At 43.0% G+C, this 19,030-nt stretch overlaps 1 protein-coding gene across 14 annotated transcripts in view; it reads left to right on the forward strand.

Annotated features, from left to right (window-relative positions):
* The first annotated feature begins 5,592 nt into the window (after window positions 1-5,592).
* Window positions 5,593-19,030, forward strand: part of RCBTB2 (RCC1 and BTB domain containing protein 2) — a 39,920-nt gene continuing 26,482 nt past the window's right edge. For 3 of the 14 annotated variants that reach the window (XM_038569503.1, XM_038569497.1, XM_038569507.1), the window contains exons 1-2: window positions 5,593-5,694; window positions 16,609-16,707. The gene's annotated coding sequence lies outside the window, so the exon portion shown is untranslated. Of the gene's footprint in view, window positions 5,695-6,219; window positions 6,364-6,628; window positions 6,924-6,962; window positions 7,012-8,192; window positions 8,211-16,608; window positions 16,708-19,030 lie in introns of those variants that run through there. The other 11 variants (XM_038569508.1, XM_038569498.1, XM_038569504.1 and 8 more) reach the window with 11 other exon arrangements.

Here is a 19,030-nt window from a genome sequence, read left to right on the forward strand (position 1 = left end):
TTAATATTCATAATCGTGCCTATGTATCTCATATATCCACTGAGACATTCCAAGCTTGAGTAGCAGCTCTCCAAACATCAAGTCCTTCTGTGGTATATGAAAAAAGCTGTGGCCAGAGGGATGGGAGAGAAAAAGGGGGGCACTTGAGTAGGTAGAGGGATCTGTCTTGGAAGTTATTTTCCTCATATGTGTCTACAGTCAGGACCAGTTATAAGCCCACCCTAGACACTGCCAAATGAGAACGAATTGATAAGATAGGGTCAGTCACGCTGGGATTTCTTCTCTGTGACTGATTGCATTACTTCCTAAACAAAAACAGGGTTCTGTGAGCAAGACAAAGGAGATGAAACACAAGAAGCAAGTTTAAATCCATGAATTCACAATGATACCAACATTTGGTTACTGTTGGAGCAGGCTGGTGAAACAACTCATTATTTTGAAAACTGGCAAGTTGAGAGTGTCATGTTTGTCCTGTATCACTGGGAAATCAAGTCATTGAGGAAAGTATTGCTCTTCTATAGAGGTACGTATTCCAGCTAACAAATGAAGAAGATATGATAAGAGTTAGGATTTCACCATTACTGAATGGTGAACATGGACTGAATTACATTAGTATCTACTTCAGCAGCCCATATTCAGTACAGTGTGGATATGGGCATTGAGTATCAACAAATACTGACACCGCAGAAACAATCTAACATTCCATTCCTCCTGATGGAAGGATACAACACCATCTAAGAAGTCATCTTGCAAAAAAAGTAAAGAATAAAACCCGAATATAATCAAGGTTCTCAATTACTAATTTATGGGAAATATATGGGAACTGCCTTCTGGAAATTCCAGATTTTGGAAGATCTAGAGGACAAAGAACCTGGTGTCTCCAAAGGAAACAAAAGGTGCTGGAGAGTTAAAAGAAACTTAAAAGACACATCAACCAATTGCAATGTGTATACTTTGAATTCCAAGTCACTCAAACTGATAAACCAACCCATATATGGTACTTGCAAGGTAATTAAAAAGCTGAACTCTGAAAAGGATCCTTCGTGATCAAGGACTTAGTGTTAGTTTTTCAAAGTATGGTAATAGTATTTTGGGTGTTTTTTAAAAAGAGGCTCCTTATCTTTAGGAAACATCCATTGAAATATTTACAGATGAAATGATAAGATGCTTCAAAATAATATGGTGGTGGAGAGAAGTACTGATAAGACAAGATTGGCTGTGAATTGCTAATAGATGAAGCTGAATGACTGTTTTTGTATATGTTTGAAATTTTCCCTAAATAAAAAAAGTACAAAGATAAAGGAAAAGAGGAAGCAAGAGAAAGAAAGAAAGAAAGAAAGAAAGAAAAAGAAAGAAAGAAAGAAAGAAAGAGAGGGTAGCTTTTAGGTGGACTATCAACAGTATTTGCCATCCTTTAACCAGTTGGTTATAGTATATAGAAGTTTGTTTTCTGTTTTTCCCAATTATAAAAATGCTATACACCTTTCTGCGTTTATCTTTTCATATGAATAAATTCCTAAAGCTGGGATTATTGAGTCAAAGGACAAATTTAAAACCTCTCACTAGTTGTGTGACCCTAGGCAAGTTAGTTAAGTCTCTACTATTACATCTGTAAAACAGGGCCAAAATTAAGTTGTAGTTTATCGTAGAGACTAATTTAAGATAATGTGCTATGAAGAGGACAACTCAAGAAAGCACTCAAGGAATTATTGCGAGTTTCCTCCTCTGCCATCACTGTCCCCTCCACATATCCTTTGTGCTGCTTGTTGAGCAGCTCACAATCCTCAAGCACATCATATTCTTTCCAATGCTTCCTTTCCCTAGCATCCCCACTCCTAATGTCTGTTCTTTTCGCTAACTCGTGCACGTCCTTAAAACTTAGTGCCGAAGTCTTTTTCCTTTGGGAAGCCTTTCTCGACCTCCTCCTGGGAGTCTGTTGTTCTCTCATTATTGCCACAATAACATGTACATGTATCTTATCATCTTCATTGCTTTATATCCTGGTACCAGGCTGGGATACAGCTTGCCATATGCCGTGGTGAAGAGGAAGTGTCTGGAAACCACAGTATGACTGATCTGTCTCTAAAGCACGCAGAGCTGGGCAGTGCTGCTGCTGTGCCTTCCGCACCAGAGCGGCCCGGGCACACTCGCTCCACAACTGGGAGTAGCCAAGACCCCAAGGAGGGTCTCCTGTCCCCACTCAGGAGAGGCAAAGAAGGAGGATGCCACATGGTATCTACGGCATTACAGTATAACACTCCATCTTCCCCGCCCCCATGGGCTTCAAAGAGGGGCTAATATTCCTACAAGGTTTCCCTTAGATGGACTCAGAAAGTCTTTTCTTTCTTTTTCTTTTTCTTTTTTTTTTTTTATAGTAACCTTGCTGTATTTCTCAGCTATGGACCTGCAGGAATCTAGGTTCTGATTGTAAGGACATTATCTGGAATATTTTTTTTTGGAATATTTTAAAAGAAATGACAAATGATGAAATAATAGACCAAAAGGAACACACACACACACACACACACACACACACACACACGTCTGTCTGGTATAGAGGCTATCACTTCTGTCCTGACCAAGGAATGTGTTGTGTTTAATGGTCTCCTTCCCCCTTTCCCTTCCTCTCCCCCTTTTCTCTGGAACAGCTCCCCTCATTCAGACTCCTGGCCCCCAAACAGTCCTTTTCAACCTTCAGCTTCTGGCCCGTTAGTTTTCCCAGAGTTTGGTCAGCTGATTCAATCCAAGGCTTTGCTTTATCTTAGTGTTTGCAGTACATTATTATCTTAAACACAGTGAGGGAAGGTGGGGGCAGGTGCATCGGACCTCCCTATACTATTTTTGTGACTTCATGTGAATCTATAATTATCGTAAAGTAAAAAGTTAAAAAAGAATTTCTTCCTCTTAGAAATTCTATGAGAAATGCTTGCACCTTCTCATCTTGTGCAAGGCGTTGTTGTTATCATTCATTTGATGGATAATGAGATCTTGGTGTTTGTCCTATGAGTGAGATGATGCATTGGAAAAAGCACTGAAACTATGAATCCGAAGATTTGAGACAAATTACTTCATGATCTGGGCATCTATAAAATGAGGATTTACATTTAATCCCGCAGCTTTAGAATAATACAAAGAAACATTATAGAAGTCACCAACTCTGTTCTGGTCATTCTTGCTATAATCACATCTTAAGTTCTCCATTAGCAACATGTTTCATGGTAGAACCAGGAGAAAGTCTATGCTATAAAATGTCTTATTATTTTTTTTATCATTTAGGAATAATCTTAGGACCTTTAAAAAGTCCTAAGAACTTCAGGACTTTTAAAAATTATTTTATTTTTAAAGCCACTGCAATCTTAGAATACTAAGTTGTAAAGGAGCATCATACCTGCAGGGGAAGAATTATTATATAGGTTGATTTGTAAATTACGCATTACATTCTGTATGAAAGTTGTTTTCTATAATTTTGCTCTCTAAACAATGACTCAAAGTTCTTAAAATGCCTTAAGTATAAGATAGTCGGGATAAAGGAAAGAGGTGGCAGGAGAACTTGAGTGTTTGAATTAGAAAATTCCTGTTTAATGAACCAGCTCTAAACTTGTTTAATGATGAGTTTTAGCTTTGGTGGTGATCAAAGGAAAAACCTTTTCCTAAACAGAAAGATAACTCAGTGGATATATATATATTTTTTTTAATTAAGTGCAGACTCAGTGTTCTGCAGCTTTGCCACAAGGAGAGGAAGCCTGAGAGAGCTAACAGGGTATAAGAAAAGGTGACTTAGAGGCTTTTGGGATTAGGTTTCAACGACTCTTAAGGGGTCAACTTACCCAGGCAGTCAAGCCCAGGAGAACCGGCACCAACAATCCAAAATGAGCGTAAACCTTGGAGTAAGGCTCATGTTTAGTTCTCAGTGAAGTATGGAAGCAAATTTGAGGAACTTAAGGGCATGTAATCAATGTAATTTGATTCCACAAACATTTATAGGGATTTTATGGCACACAGAAATCAGGCATGATCTGTGCTCTCAAGAGTCTCACAATCTAGTGAGATCTAGAAATCACCAATAGTAAAAGGAAGGTAGGTTTCGTGATCATTCCACCGTTTCTTACTACTTTTCTTAGTCCCTCCACCTTCTCCCTGAGATACATACCGTGACAGGAGTTCTTCGGAATTAGCCTTTTCAAATAAAAAACACAAGCTGTTCTTTCTATTATGGTCACGTTGTTACCTTTTATACTAAGAGGCCAAAAGTGTAACTGATGGTTTCAGGGGAAAAGCTGGTTTTAGGCAATGCCATGGAGGTAAGATTCCTGCCCCGCTGGTGACTTACAAACTCAAGTAAATGCAAGCCTCCTCCTGAGTTTTAACCGACTATCCTGTGGTCACAGATGTGCCTGCCGACTATAGTAGCTGCAATAAAAACAGCGAGACACTGTGGAAGGATGTTTTCCCCAGTGAATGACAAAGGCCAGACCAAATACAACCGAAGTGGTCACTGTGGGGTGACATCTCAGTCTACCCGTCTGTGCTTTCTGGTCAATCATTTAAACCCTTGAACCTGTGTCCTCCTTAAAAAAAAAAAACCAACGTAAAAGCATTCAGCTAACTGCACAGAACGGTTGGCAGTAGTAGCTGTGGAGCATTTTACCCAAACCCAACTCAGGTGAACGAGAGTGTAGTAAAGGGGAAGAAATTTCCACATATTTTAAAGCTCTGGTGCATTCTGCTAAAAGCTATGGAGACCAACAGCAGCGCAGGGTAACACAGGCACTGCTGAGTTAGTGCAGGGATAGTGTGGTCGGCCCAGAAGCCCTTGCCCCAGGGCAACTCCGGGCACCCCTCCAGACAGGTCACGCGTCATGTCAACATTCCGTAGTTATCAGAAGGGGCCAGGGCTGGGGCCCCACAGCAGGGGGTGAGGAGCGGGGGAACCCCCTGTGAAAACAGGGAGGGCCCCCAGGGACTGAGCGGGGAGGACCCCCAGGGAGAGCGTAGGGAGGACTCCCGAGGACGGGGCTGGGAGGATCTTGGGTACAGAGGAGGGAGGACCCCCGAGGACGGAGCGGGGAGGACCCCCCCGAGGACGGGGCTGGGAGGACCCCGGGTACAGAGGAGGGAGGACCCCCGGGACACAGTGGGGAGGACCCCGGGGACGGAGCGGGGAGGAGCCCCCCGAGGACGGAGCGGGGAGGACCCCGGGTACAGAGGAGGGAGGACCCCCGGGACACAGTGGGCAGGACCCCGGGGACGGAGCGGGGAGGACCCCCCCCGAGGACGGAGCGGGGAGGACCCCGGGTACAGAGGAGGGAGGACCCCCGGGACACAGTGGGTAGGACCCCGGGGACGGAGCGGGGACCGGGCCGCAGGACACGATGCCCACGCGCGCCTCAGCCTCCCGGGCCGGGCACCTCCAAAGCGCCAAGCCCGCGGGGACGCCGCGCGGGGGGAGCGGGGCGGGCAGGGAGCTGCGCGGGAGGCGGCGGCGAGCAGGGCGGGGGCGGGGGGGGGCGGGGGAGGGGCGAGGCTCCGTGCCGCCCCCTCCCCTGCCCGCCCCTGCCCGCCCCAGCCCCGCACCGGAGCGCGAGCCGCCGAGGCCGGGCCGTCGGGGGAGGCGCCAGGCGGTCGCCGCGCGGGCCCGGCGGAGCAGGAAGGGCGGCGGAGCAGGCGGGCGGCCGCGGCTCGGGCTGCGCGGAGGTAGGGCGACCCGGCGGCGGCGGCGGTCCGCAGGGGGCGCGGCGCTGGGAGCGGGCGGGCCCCGGTGCCCCCTCCCCCGGCCCGGGGCGCGGCGACCGCGGACGAGCCGCCCCCGCCCCCGCCCGGGCCCGGGGCCCGGGCGGGGGCCGGGGCCGAGGCCGAGGCCGGGGCCGAGGCGTCGCCGCGCGTGCGCAAAGCCGCGGGCGGGGGCGGGGCGCGGGCTCTGAGCCCCTCCCCCGGCCGCGGGCCCGGCGGCGCTGCGCGTGCGCGGAAGGTGCGCGGGCCTCGGGGCGCAGCGGCCGCGGGGCCCGGGGCTCGTCCTGGCTGCGGCGGTGGCGCGGGCCTCGGGTGTCACCTGCCCCGCCCCCGGCCTGCGCCCGCGTGGGGCACCTCCCGCGTTGGTCTCTGCCTCCGCGGCGTGGGCGCCCGGAAAGCCTTTCCCGCAGCCCCGGGTCCCGACCCCGCCCCCCCGACCCGGGTCCGCAGAGGAGGGACGGCCCCGCTCGCCGGGCGGGGCGGGGCGGGGCGGGGCGGAGCTGCCGAGCCGGTGCGAGGAGGCGCCCCGAGCCGCGTCCGAAGCCGGAAGGTCCTGCCCTGCTCGGCCCCGGAAACCGGAGGCTTCCAGACGCTGCAAACTTTGCAAGCGCGCCGCGCGGCCGCAGCTGGAAGGCGAGTTCGCCGCGGACTTGTTGTTTCCGTGCTCGGGGGAGTCGCACCCCGGGTCGGAGCGGAGCGCGGCCGGGACAGTCCCGGGGCCGCCGGGGCCGCTCGGCGCGCGGTGCAGGCGGCAGGGGTCGCGCGCGGCCGGGGGGCGACGCGCCTCGCGGGCCCCCATCCCACCGCCCCTGTGCACGGCTCTCCGTGCTCCCGCCTTTGCATCTACCCAGACCCGGCCCGGTTTTAGGAGCCTCTGGGCTTTGCACCTTCCCGGCCCCGGCCCGGTTCTAGGAGCCTCCGGGCTTTGCACCTTCCCGGACCCGGCCCGGTTCTAGGAGCCTCCGGGCTTTGCACCTCCCAGGACCCGGCCCGGTTCTAGGAGCCTCCGGGCTTTGCACCTCCCAGGACCCGGCCCGAGCCTGGCCTCGCCCCCGGCCTCGCCCCCTTCTGCTCCTTGGGCTAGTTTGGTGACTCCTGAGGCTGCTTGGAGCAGTTTTTGACCACGTCACTACGGTGCCTGGTCCTCTTACACGATGTGCTGATGCAGGCATTTGGGGGCTGGAGTACTCCAGGTGAGAGGTAATCTGTTGCCCGGGGCATTATTAGGCCGTGTGAGTGGATACATCAATGGATCCATACCTACAGGTTACTGAGTAGCAGGTAAAGGCAAATATGTATCCTACATTCTTGCTTACCCCAGTTCCACCAGGCCGGCCTCCTTGGGCTTACTGGGCTTATTACCACGTGGGCCTCCACCCTAGGGCGAGGCATTTGCTATTTTTTTTTCCATGCTCAAAGCCCATTTCCCCCCTCCACCCAAATATGTATGGCACCTGTCTTAATTCAAGGCTCAGAACAATTGCCATCACTTCAGAAAGGTGACTCAGTCATTTAAAACAGCCACTGCTCTCCTTCCGACCTCTTGCCCTGTTTGTTCCCTTTGGCTTTATAGCACTCGTCACTGTCCAATGGTATGTATTCGTGCGTGTAGGCTCTGTCTCCCCCATATTCAGAGCACAGGAGACATTTGTTAACTGCATAAATGAAGGTGAAATCTGACCGCAGATACAGTTTGTACTGAATTCTCATTGTGGATCCATTCATTCATTCAATAAATACTGAGTGACTGCTTTGCATCAGGTCCTGTCCAGGTATTTAAGATCTGTCAGTGAGGGCAGCCTGGGTGGCTCAGTGGTTTAGTGCTGCCTTCAGCCCAGGGCCTGATCCTGGAGACCAGGGATCAAGTCCCATGTCAGGCTCCCTGCATGGGGCCTGCTTCTTTCTCTCTCTGCCTCTCTCTCTCCCTCTCTCTGTGTTTCCCTCATGAATAAATAAAATCTTTAAAAATAAAAAAAAGATATGTCAGTGAACAAGAGAAACAAAGATCCCTTCCCTTTGGAGCTTACATTCTAGAAAAGAATGATTGACAGTAAACGTATGTGGTTACTTATCATTTAGAAAATTATAAGTGCTATGAAAAATGAAAAAGATGAGCAAAAAAAAAAAAGAGGCCTGAGGGTACAGGTGTGGGTTGCAATTTTATACAGCATGGTTATGGTGGATGTGAAGGATAAACTGAAGGCGATGGTCAAGACGGAGAACTAGTTTTTTGAATTATCTTTCTGGGATAAAATGCTCCTTGCTGTCCTTCACTATAAATTGGATGGGGGCCCGCAGCATGAACTTGTGACAAATAAAACCCAATTTTATAGTATGTAAGTAAAAGATGTTTTTTTTTCCAAAGTGAGTTCAAATCATTCAGAATTGTCCAGTTTAACTGAGCACAGCATATGAAGAGACTGGGCTCTGGCGTGGAGGAGTCTAGCCAAACGGACACTGCGGATGCGCTGAGAAAAAGTGTATGATTTTCTGAACTTTGCAATTGCCCTTAATGTCTCTCTGTGATTGACTAGAGAAGTTGTTTTCTAAGTGTGGGCAGTTGCCTTTCTTGATTTGAAACTATGTTAAGGTTCACCTGGTATGATGTCATGTGATAAGGTATTAAATTATTGCCCTTAGAGATTTTTGAGTGAACCAGACAAGACTTCCAGAAAGCGGCTGGATAGTGAGGACCAGTTTTAGAAAGTAAAGTATGTGTTCTTTTGGGCCCTTTATTTAAGTAGATTACAAACAATATGTTTAAATATCAAAAATGATTAATCTGGAACTATACATGCGGGGTACCTGTGGGGTTCATCTAAGCCTTTAGGAGTTTGTATTTAATTTTGGCTTTATCACTTGTTAAAGTGAAATTAAAATGCCCGTAAGATACTTTTGAAGTTTACTGGAATTGAATTAGTATGAATCAAAATTTGACCAGACGAGAGGTTTGAGACCAGGGGTGGAATTATCAGGGTTGCAGAATGACATCAAAGACTCTTGTTTGGGGCTGAAAATAGAGGACTTCATGGGGATATTTACTTCAAAGGAGTAGCTAGTTTGCCTCTTTGAAAGGGATATTTATAGTGTCCTTCAGTGGAAGGCAGATACCCTTCTCACTTTCATTATCTAGGAGTACATGTCTAGTTCCCATGGTGATCCCATCTTAACAGTGTGAGAATCTTTCGGAAATTTAAGGCTTAATAGTTTTTTTCAGCATTTATCTGACACTAGAGTGTGTGCCTTAAGTGTCTTGCTAATCTGACCTTAGCTAACATCTATTATGTATATTCTCCATGGAAGACAGTTTGAGCTAACAAGTAGCAGTGGGTGACAGATAAAAAATCGTAAATAACGATTAAATCGTAAATAACGATATTATAGTATGTTCTGTATTGCCTTGAATGTATATGACACTGAACAAAACAAATCCCGAATGCAAACAAGCCAAGTCTAAGAAAGCCTACGATGCTGAAGGAATGTTTATGTTGTGGGACAAAGATCTTTCAGCTAGGATTCTATTTCATAGGCATGTTAGGATTTTTTTTTAATTGTACTAGATCTATAAGGACCTAAATTTCAAATGGATTTACAAATGTCTCCAGTACTAACTCATTTTAGCTAGTGGAACAACATAGAAACATTCATATTGTTTATGTTTTAAATATTTTTCATATTTGCAAAAAGGCACTTTGCTGTATGTGGTTGAAAAGGCTCTGATGAGCTCAGTAATCTTTTCAGACTACATACAGTTTTGCTTAGAACTGAAGATCTGCCTCATTTCTAGGTGAAATTTGGAAACCTTTTTAAAAACATGATTAAAATAGCAGTGTTGTTTCTGTGTCCTAAGTCAGTTTGATTCTTATCATAAGCCTGACAATACCATTTCTTTTGAGGTTGTACCTTAGTTTTAGTTGTGCATTTCAGTTTGACCATCCTGTTTATAATTGTCCCACATTGGTTAGCAGATGTGTAGGTATTTTAATGGCATTTGTGGTAGGCTTATGACCTCTCATTCAAAGTAGAGGTAAATTATAGCTGTCATCCTTTTTTTGCAAGTGATAATTGGGATCATGTTTTCTTCTATTTTTCTCATTCATAACTTACAGAGGACATACCATTCTGTGGTTCAGTTAGCATATAATTGGGAACCATCATTACTGCATTGACATTTACTTGGTCTGGAGCTCATTAATACACCGGTGCTGTAAACTGTGTGCTGGCATCCTAAAAGACGTTAGTTTTCTTTAATGTCCTATTTCTTTGTTAATAAAAGCATCACCAACTGTGTGGCCCAGATGGGAGAATTTGTTTAAAGCATTGAGTTCTATATTGCAAGAAAACTTTTTTGTATATTGTATTTTTCAAGCATAGCTTTAGCAGTGATTTCATTAAGTTGGATTAAAAATATATATTTGTATACAGCATTGGGTTTTCGCTGCAGAAATTACTTTTTTTTTTCACTTTTTCTTCAGGGATTACTTCTAAAGAATGGATATTAGCATTTAGAAGCTCCTAGTTACTTGCAAAATACCAGTTTCCATGGAAAATGCTTGCTCTCATAGATACAATGTGTCTAGCTTATTAGCTTTTAGTGAAAACTAACAAGTGCTGTTGTGTTGGGGTAATGTTGACACAAGCACCTGGGAGGTGGATATCCTTTTGCTCCATGTTATTTTGTTTTTTCTTTTATGCAGATTTGCTTTCAGCTTAGTACCTACTGCAGGCACCAAATTAACATTTGTTGAATAAATTAGGCAAATGAATGTATGTCCTCTAATCAGCTTAAGTCTTTATTTGGGTCAGAGGTATTACCAAGTAATATGACACATTGTCCTACTAGCAAACATGGTGATTAACGTTGATTACCAACACTAATATGTAGAGGCTGCTTACTATATACTTTGTGTAGGGAACTGAATTATTTGACCTGTTCTTTGGGAGGATTAAGAATTGCTATGTTTTTCATGTTCACTTATCAAAAGACTGTCTTCTTATCCACCAGTCTCCAGCTGCGTAGCTATTAAGAATGTAAGGAGGGATCCCTGGGTGGCGCAGTGGTTTGGCGCCTGCCTTTGGTCTGGGGCGCGATCCTGGAGACCTGGGATCGAATCCCACGTCGGGCTCCCGGTGCATGGAGCCTGCTTCTCCCTCTGCCTGTGTCTCTGCCTCTCTCTCTCTCTCTCTCTCTGTGACTATCATAAATAAAAAAAAAAAAAAAAAAAAAAAGAATGTAGGGAAAACTCTCAAAATATAATCTGTAAGAATAAGGAGTTCTCTGTTCCAAACAGGGATAACTTGGAAATAAGTTGTTGAACTGTACAAGTTTAAGAAAACAGATATAATAGGAAATGTTGAGGGGGGGTGGTCCAAGGTGTTGGTGTGGGAAGATCCTGAACTCCTCTCCTTCCACAGACATACCAGATCTACAGCTGCATATGGAAAAACTCCCTCTGAAAAAGACCTGAGAACTAGCTGAATAGCTGCTTCACACAAAACAGTAAAAGGGCCACTATGGGTGGTCTCACCGAAAACCCCACTGCCAGAGTAACAACCCACAGCTGGGAAAAATCTCACAAATCTGGAGCTTCCTTAATGAATGAAGGGTTTGTACCCCACGTCAAGCACCCCTGGGACCTGCAGTGAAGGATGAACTCCCCAAACAACTAGCTTAGAAAACCAATGGCTCTCACATCCAAGAGACTGAAAATGAAAAGGCTGTAGAGAACAGAGATATTTCTCTTAAAGGGTTTGCATGTAAACTCACTTGCCCTGGGAACCGGCACAAAAGCAGCAGTTTGAAGAGCACCTAGACTATGTGTGAAGATTTATTTTCTAACCTTAAAGCATCTGCTGGATGCCACAGTCAAGGGACTGTTGGGACTGTCTCTGTGGACAGGGGTGCTGGTGGGTGCCATTTTTGCATTGTTCCTCTACCTTGATACCATGGGTAGGCATGCTTGTGTGGCTGAGTTCCACAGGACTGTAATGAGTGGAGAGACAGTTCTCGGTAGGCTGTCACCCCCAGGGCACTGTTCAGACAACGGGCTGGAACACACTCCTAGTCTACTTGTGAAAAAAGTCTATTCACTTGTCCTGGCGCTTCAGCCCAAGGGGCAGACTTCAAGTCTACCACACATCTAGAGGCTACAGAGGTGCTCTCAGGGTACATAGGCTGGATGATACCATCTTTTTGTTTTCCCTCAGCCTCACTACAGTTTGCCAGAACCCCCCAGAAAAGGAGCTTACACACTGGTCTGAAGCCCCAGTTTTTGCAGCTGTCACTAGGGAACACTGCCAGATTGCCTGGTCTAGAGGTCAACAGGGTGTATGCTTGTGGTCTCAAAGTAATGGTCAAAAAGATGTTCACCAATCTTGAGAGAAGAGCGAATGAATACAGTGAGAACTGCAACAAAGAGAATATGTAAGAAAGTACCAACTGAAGTCACAGAGTTGAAGAATATAATAACTGAACTGAAAAATATACTAGAGGGGGTTCAATAACAGACTAGATGAAGCAGAAGAAATGACTAGTGGCCAAGAAGACAGGGCAGTAAAACTTACTCAAACACAGCAAGAATCTCTCAACAAAGTAGGTATGGAGGGAATGTATCTCAACATAATAAAGGCCATATATGACAAGCCCACAGCTTATGTTGTACTAAATGGTGAAAAGCGAAAGCTTTTTCTTTAAGATTAGGTACAAGGATGCCCATTTTTATTCAACATAGTGTTAGAAGTCCTAGAACAATTAGGCAAGAAAAAGAAGCAAAAGTATCCAAGTTGGAAAGGAAGATGTAAGCCTTTCATTATTAGTGACATAGTTTTATATATAGAAAACCCTAAAGACACCACCAAAAAACTTTTTTTTAAACCGTTTTTTTTTTAATTCAGTAAAGAATAAATAAATGAATTCAGTGAAGTTGCAGGGTATAAAATCAACCTACAAAATCTGTTGCATTTCTATACACTAACAACAAACTATGAGAAAGAGAAATTAAGAAGATCTCACTTACAATTGCATCAAAAATAATAAAATACTTAGGAATAAATTTAAGCAAGGAGGTGAAAGACTTATATGCTGAAAACTCTAAGATTGACAGAAGAAATCGAAGAAGACGCAAGTAAATGCAAAGATATCCCATGTTCATGGACTGAAAGAATTAATATTGCTAAAAAGTTCCTCTTACCCAAAGCCATGTATAGATTCAGTGCAATTCCCATCAAAGTCCCAATGGCATTTTTCACAGAAGTAGACGAAATAATCCTAAAATTTGTATGGAACCACAAAAGACTCTGGATAGCCAAAGCCATCTTGAGAAAGGACAAAGCTGGAAGTATGATGCGTCCTGATTTTGGACTATATTATGAAGCCTCAGTAATCAAAACAGTATGATTTTGGTATGAGAACAGGCACCTAGATCAATGGAAGAGACCAGAGAGCCCAGAAATAAACCTATGTATATATGTTCAATGAATTTACAACACAGGATGCAAGAGTATACAATGGGGGTGAGGACAGCCTCTTCAATAAATGGTGCTGGGAAAACTGGACAGCTACATGCAAAAGAAACTAGATTACTTATCTTACACAACACAAAAATTAACTCAAAATGGATTAAAAACTGGAATGTAAGGCTTGAAACCGTAAAACTAGATGGAAACATAGGCTGTAAGCCTCTTGACAGTCTTGGCACTGCTTTTCGGATCTGATTTCTAAAAGCAAAAATAAACACGTGGGGCTACATCCAAAGAAAAAGCTTGTGCACCGCAAAGGAAACCATCACCAAAATGAAAAGGCAGTCTACAGAATGGGAGAAAATATTTGCAAATCCTGTATCTCATGAGTTAGCATTCAAAAAATACAAAGAACTCCCTCAACTCAATAACATAATCCAATTAAAAATAGGCAGAGGATCTGAATAGATATTTTTCCAACTACAGATGGCCAACAGGCACAGGAAAAGATGCTCAGCATCATAAATCAGGGAAATGCAAGTCAAAACCACAGTGAAATGTCCCGTCACACCTGTTTGAATGGCTATTATCAGTATGCCAAGAAATAACAGGTGTTGGCAAAGTTGTGAAGAAAAGGGAACCCTTATGCATTATTGGTGGGAATGTCAACTGGTGCAGCCACTATGGACAACAAAGGTTTCTCAAAAAATTAAAATCACATATGATCCAGTAATTCCATCTCTGGGTATTTACTGAAAGGAAATAAAAACAGTAATTTGAAAAGATATATTCACCCCCATGCTCATTGCAGCATTATTTACTATAGCCATCATATAGAAACAACCAAAGTGTCCGCAGATGCATGAATGGATAAAGAAGGTGTGTGTGTGTGTGTGTGTGTGTGTGTACACACACACACACACACACACACAATGGGATATTACTCAGCCATAAAAAAGAATGCGATCTTTCCATTTGTGACAGCATGGATGGACTATGATAAGTGAAATAAATCAGAGAGGCAACTACTATACAATTTCACTTATATGTGGAATCTAAGAAACAAAATGAAAGTCATGGGTATGGAGAACAGAGTGGAGGTTGCCAAGGGTAAGGGCGGTGGGGGAAGGATGAAATGGGTGAAGGGGCATGGGAGGTACAGACTTCAAGGTATGAAATGAATAGGTCAAGGAGATGTGGTGTGCTGCACGCTGACTATAGTCCATAATATTGTAGGTGCCGTATTCGAGTGTTGGCAGCAGAGTAGATCTTGAACGTTCTCATCATAAAATAGAAAGAAAAAATTTCTTGTAACTTTTTATGGTGATAGGTGGTGACTAGATTTACTGTGTAGATAATTTCACAGTGTATACAGATTGGGAATCATTACATTGTACACCTGAAACTAATGTTGCGTGTCAGTTATATTTCAATAAAGTTAAAAAGAAAATAACAGAAATATTACCAGCATAGAACCAGTGTGACTCTGAAAACCAAATCAGATTTTGTCGCTTTTCAAAACCTCACCTCAGAACATTACACCACATAGACCTAGATAGGTTTTGTTCTAGGTGTACTCAGCTCACTTCTTCATTTTCTTCAAGTCTTTCCTCGAAGATCATATACCTAGGGAGGCTCTCTGGCCACCCTGTTTAAAATCGAAAACCTTTAACATCAACCTTCAAGACTCTAACTACTCCTTATCCGGCTCCATTTTCAATTTTGTGTCACCATCACTTTCCAATATGCTATAAAATGTATCTATTATAATACGATTGTTGGCTTCCCACACTGGAATGAAAGTTGCACAAAAAGCAAAAAGAGAAAAACAAATTTCATACAAAAAATCACCTTGGTTGTATATTTGCTTTTGAAAATTCCTCTTGCAAAAACTTGAAACATTGGCCCCGTGAGTATACAATTTAGATTCACTAAAGGCAGCCTTAGACACTTTTTGTTATGAATTATTGGTTATGTGCCTGAGCCAAGTTGTAAGTCTGAAAACACATGTGAGGGGGGAAAAAAACCCAGTAAATTAAAACATAGTAAGTATTGAATGGAATGATCTTAAGCCGAGACACCATCACTGTGAAGATCTCCATACAGACGCCAGCCTCTGCTCTGGGTCTATAAGAAATATTGCCCTCCTGTCTCGATGGGATGAGCACTGGGTGATATACTATATGTTGCAAGTTGAACTCCAATTTAAAAAAAATAAAAATAAATACAATTAAAAAAAATATTGCCCTCCTGTGCAGAAAAGGAGGAAATCTATAAGCAGTTTTATTTTTAAAATTTCTGCCTTTTTCAAGTTTCTATTTAAATTCTAGTTATTATACATGGTAATATTAGTTTCAGGTGTAGAATTTAGGGATTCAGCACTTACACAGAACACCCGGTGCTCATCACAGTGCCTTCCTTAATACCCATCCCCTAATTCGCCCCATCCCACCGCCCACCTCCCCTCCAGCAGCCCTCAGTCTGGTCTCTATAGTTAAGAGTCTGTTTTCTGGTTTGCCTCCCCCCACCCCCCCGCCGCCCTTATGTTCATCTGCTTCATTTCTTCAAATCCATTATGAGTGAATCATATGGTATTTGTTTTTCTCTGACTGATTTTTGCTTAGCATAATACTCTGTAGCTCCATCCATATGGTTGCAAATGGCAAGATTTCATCCTTTTTATGGCTAAGTAATATTCCGTTGCATATATATACCTCCTCTTCTTTATCCATTCATCAGTCAATGGACATCTGGGCTCTCTCCATAGTTTGGCTATTGTTGACAATGCTGCCATAATCATTGGGGTGCACGTTTCCCTTCGAATAAGTATTTTTATATCCTTCAGGTAAATACCTAGTAGTTACATCAGTTATATATGTTGAAAATACCTACTCCCATTCTGTGGCGTGTTTTCCTTTGTTCGTCTTTCAGTATGCTGTATTTTTGAAGTTTTGTGTAGTAAATTTCTCCAGGCTTTTCTTTGTGGTTTATGCTACTGTGTCTTATTTAAGAAATCGTTCCCTGCCCTGAGGTCACAAAGATGTTTTTTGTGCTTTCTTCCAAAAGTTTGAAAGTTTTGCTTTTTTCACATTCCAGATGGCTTCCCTTGTGTTTTCTGTGTTGACACGAATTAAAGTGTTCTTAGTATGTGGGTTTTTTTTTTTTTTCATGTGTGTTCAGTGTCCAAATTGTTAAGCATGGTCTCCAAGCTTACAAAGTATAATATCTAAAGGTTATATTTTACATTAGCTTTTTAATAATGGAGCATCCGTACTGCTGACTTTTTAATTAATAAAACTAATACAATATTTGAACTATCTGCTTCTCGGATAAATAATGGCTTGTTAAAATTGCAAGATAGTATATTCTTTTCCTTCTCTCTTATTCTCTTAATAGAATTTATGTGTTTATGTTTTTCAGTCACATTGACTTTATTCTAGAAGACAACTTTACAAGGATCTAGAAGGAACAGAATTAAAGATGACTGAATACGGGGCTCCAGAAATTTAGGACAATCAGGTATAAAAATTTTTGGATGGAACATTCCCAACCAGTCAGTATAAAATAAAACTGGAACGTTCACAGGAGAACTTAAATACAGGGGAGGGTCTAAAAGAGAAGTTTTGAAATCAAATACTGTGGCTCTAACCCTGACTGGTTGGTGACGGTCAAGTTTTTGAAACATGTCCAAAAAATGGTGGCAATGTTTGTATCTGTTTCTTTTGGCCACTGTAAAGTTTAATGACATAATATAAGGCGCTTAATCGGTGGTACAGGGTAGCTGTTTATATTAACTGTTACTGTTGCTATTGTTATTTAGAATTCATGGATGTGGTATTCTGTATGTATATTGTGGATTTTTAGGAGGTATATATTGATATAGTGCTATAACATTGATATTAATAACAGCCTGGTCAGGGGCGCCTGGATGGCTCAGTCACTTAAGCATGTAACTCCTCATTTTGGCTCAGGTCACGATCTCAGGGCTGTGAGATCGAGCCCTGTGTCGGGCTCCGTGCTCAGCACATGGAGTCTGCTCAAGATTCTCTCCCTCTTCCTCTGCCCCTCCCCTTTTCCTTCTGCTCACACACTCTCTCTCTCTCAAAAAAAAAAAAAAAAAAAAAAATAGCCTGGTGAAATCATGTAGACAACACGATAACTATAATCCTTACATATATTCCATAAACTGCATTCCTCAAGTGGTGCAAATTAGAGAAGCTGTTTTTCTCTATTATGTTTGATCACATTGAGATAATTTTAGAAAAAAAAATCCGGGATCCCTGGGTGGCGCAGTGGTTTGGCGCCTGCCTTTGGCCCAGGGCGCGATCCTGGAGACCCGGGATCGAATCCCACGTCGGGCTCCCGGTGCATGGAGCCTGCTTCTCCCTCTGCCTGTGTCTCTGCCTCTCTCTCTCTCACTCTCTGTGACTATCATAAATAAATAAAAATTTAAAAAATAAAATCTTTAAAAAAAAAAAAAAAAAAGAAAAAAAAATCCAACTACTTTCCATAATGCTGGAGAAGTCAACAGTTTTTTCATAGTACTGTACAATAGTAATTATTCTTGAATAATTTTTAAATCTTCAGGAACATTTTGACCAATGAAGGTGAAATTATATTAATTTTATGTTTAGTCTTAATTGAATCGTACCAATGTTATTTCTTCAAATATGGTAATTTCAATATTCTATTCATGCAATTATGTCTTGATTTGATTAGTCGGACACAATAGCCTGTGTTCCACCATTCTAATTTTTAAAGAGTTACTGTACTTGAAGTTGATTTAAAGACACTAAAAAGAGCTATTTATTTTCCTCCTTAAAAAAAAACAGGATTAAAAAAATAAAAAAACCGAGGATGATATTTAGTTGATTAAAATTTTTAAAAAATCTCTGTTAACTGATCAGGAGTGATTTTCAGGATATGTTGTTAAGTGAAGGGGAAAAAAAAGCAAATTACCAAAGAGAATATATAAAGTATGCTATTTTTGTATAAGGAGGAATTGGGAAATAAAATTACAGACACGTATCTGCTTATTTTTGCAAAAAGAAATAGGAAGAATAAACCAGAAACCAATAGAATTGGTTACCTACAATGGTAGAGGAATGGGGTGGGAAACAACAAGCCAGGATTACTGTTCCAGGATCTTAGTGTATTAGCAGGATTTCTCTTCTCCTGGCAACAAAAGTGGCCTACGGTACAATAAAGGGCAGCCACATCTCTTCTTTGGTCCCCTTTCCTCCAATTTCCTTTTTTTTCTTGCCTTTGACTTCCCTTCCTCTACTTTTTTTCCTTTTTCCTTGTCCCCTCTTTTTATTTTTTATTCTAGTAAATGTGGGATAGATATGGGCAATGTCATTCCAGTTAGGATGAAATAAATTTAAAAAAAAAGAATCCTCAATGCCAGCAGTCTCCAATATGCAAAAAGCTGTATTCAAAAAGTGCTTTCAGCCAAATACATAATATTGTGTTCTTCTCTGAGCCATGTCCTACGGTGGTTATAGCCACGAACGAGCCATGGTTGCCTTTCTTAAAGAGCTTGCAAATTAACGGAGAAGACTGATCATGTAGGAATAACCGTCACATGAAATTATCTTTCCATATTGGCAACTAGATCAAGTTTTATAAATTGATTAGTGAGAAAAGTCTAATTGATTCTTTTAAAAACAAGTATATCTTTTGTAAATATTAGAAGTAATGATTCGTGGGGCGCCCGGGTGGCTCAGTCGGTTAATTATCCGACTCTTGATTTTGGCTCAGGTCATGATCTCACGGTGGTGAGATAGAGCCCTACGTTGCTCTCTGCACTCTGTGTGGAGTCTGCTCTGAGATCCTATCCCTT

Source organism: Canis lupus, chromosome 22, assembly GCF_011100685.1.
Source record: "Canis lupus familiaris isolate Mischka breed German Shepherd chromosome 22, alternate assembly UU_Cfam_GSD_1.0, whole genome shotgun sequence".
Classification (NCBI taxonomy): domain Eukaryota; kingdom Metazoa; phylum Chordata; class Mammalia; order Carnivora; family Canidae; genus Canis; species Canis lupus.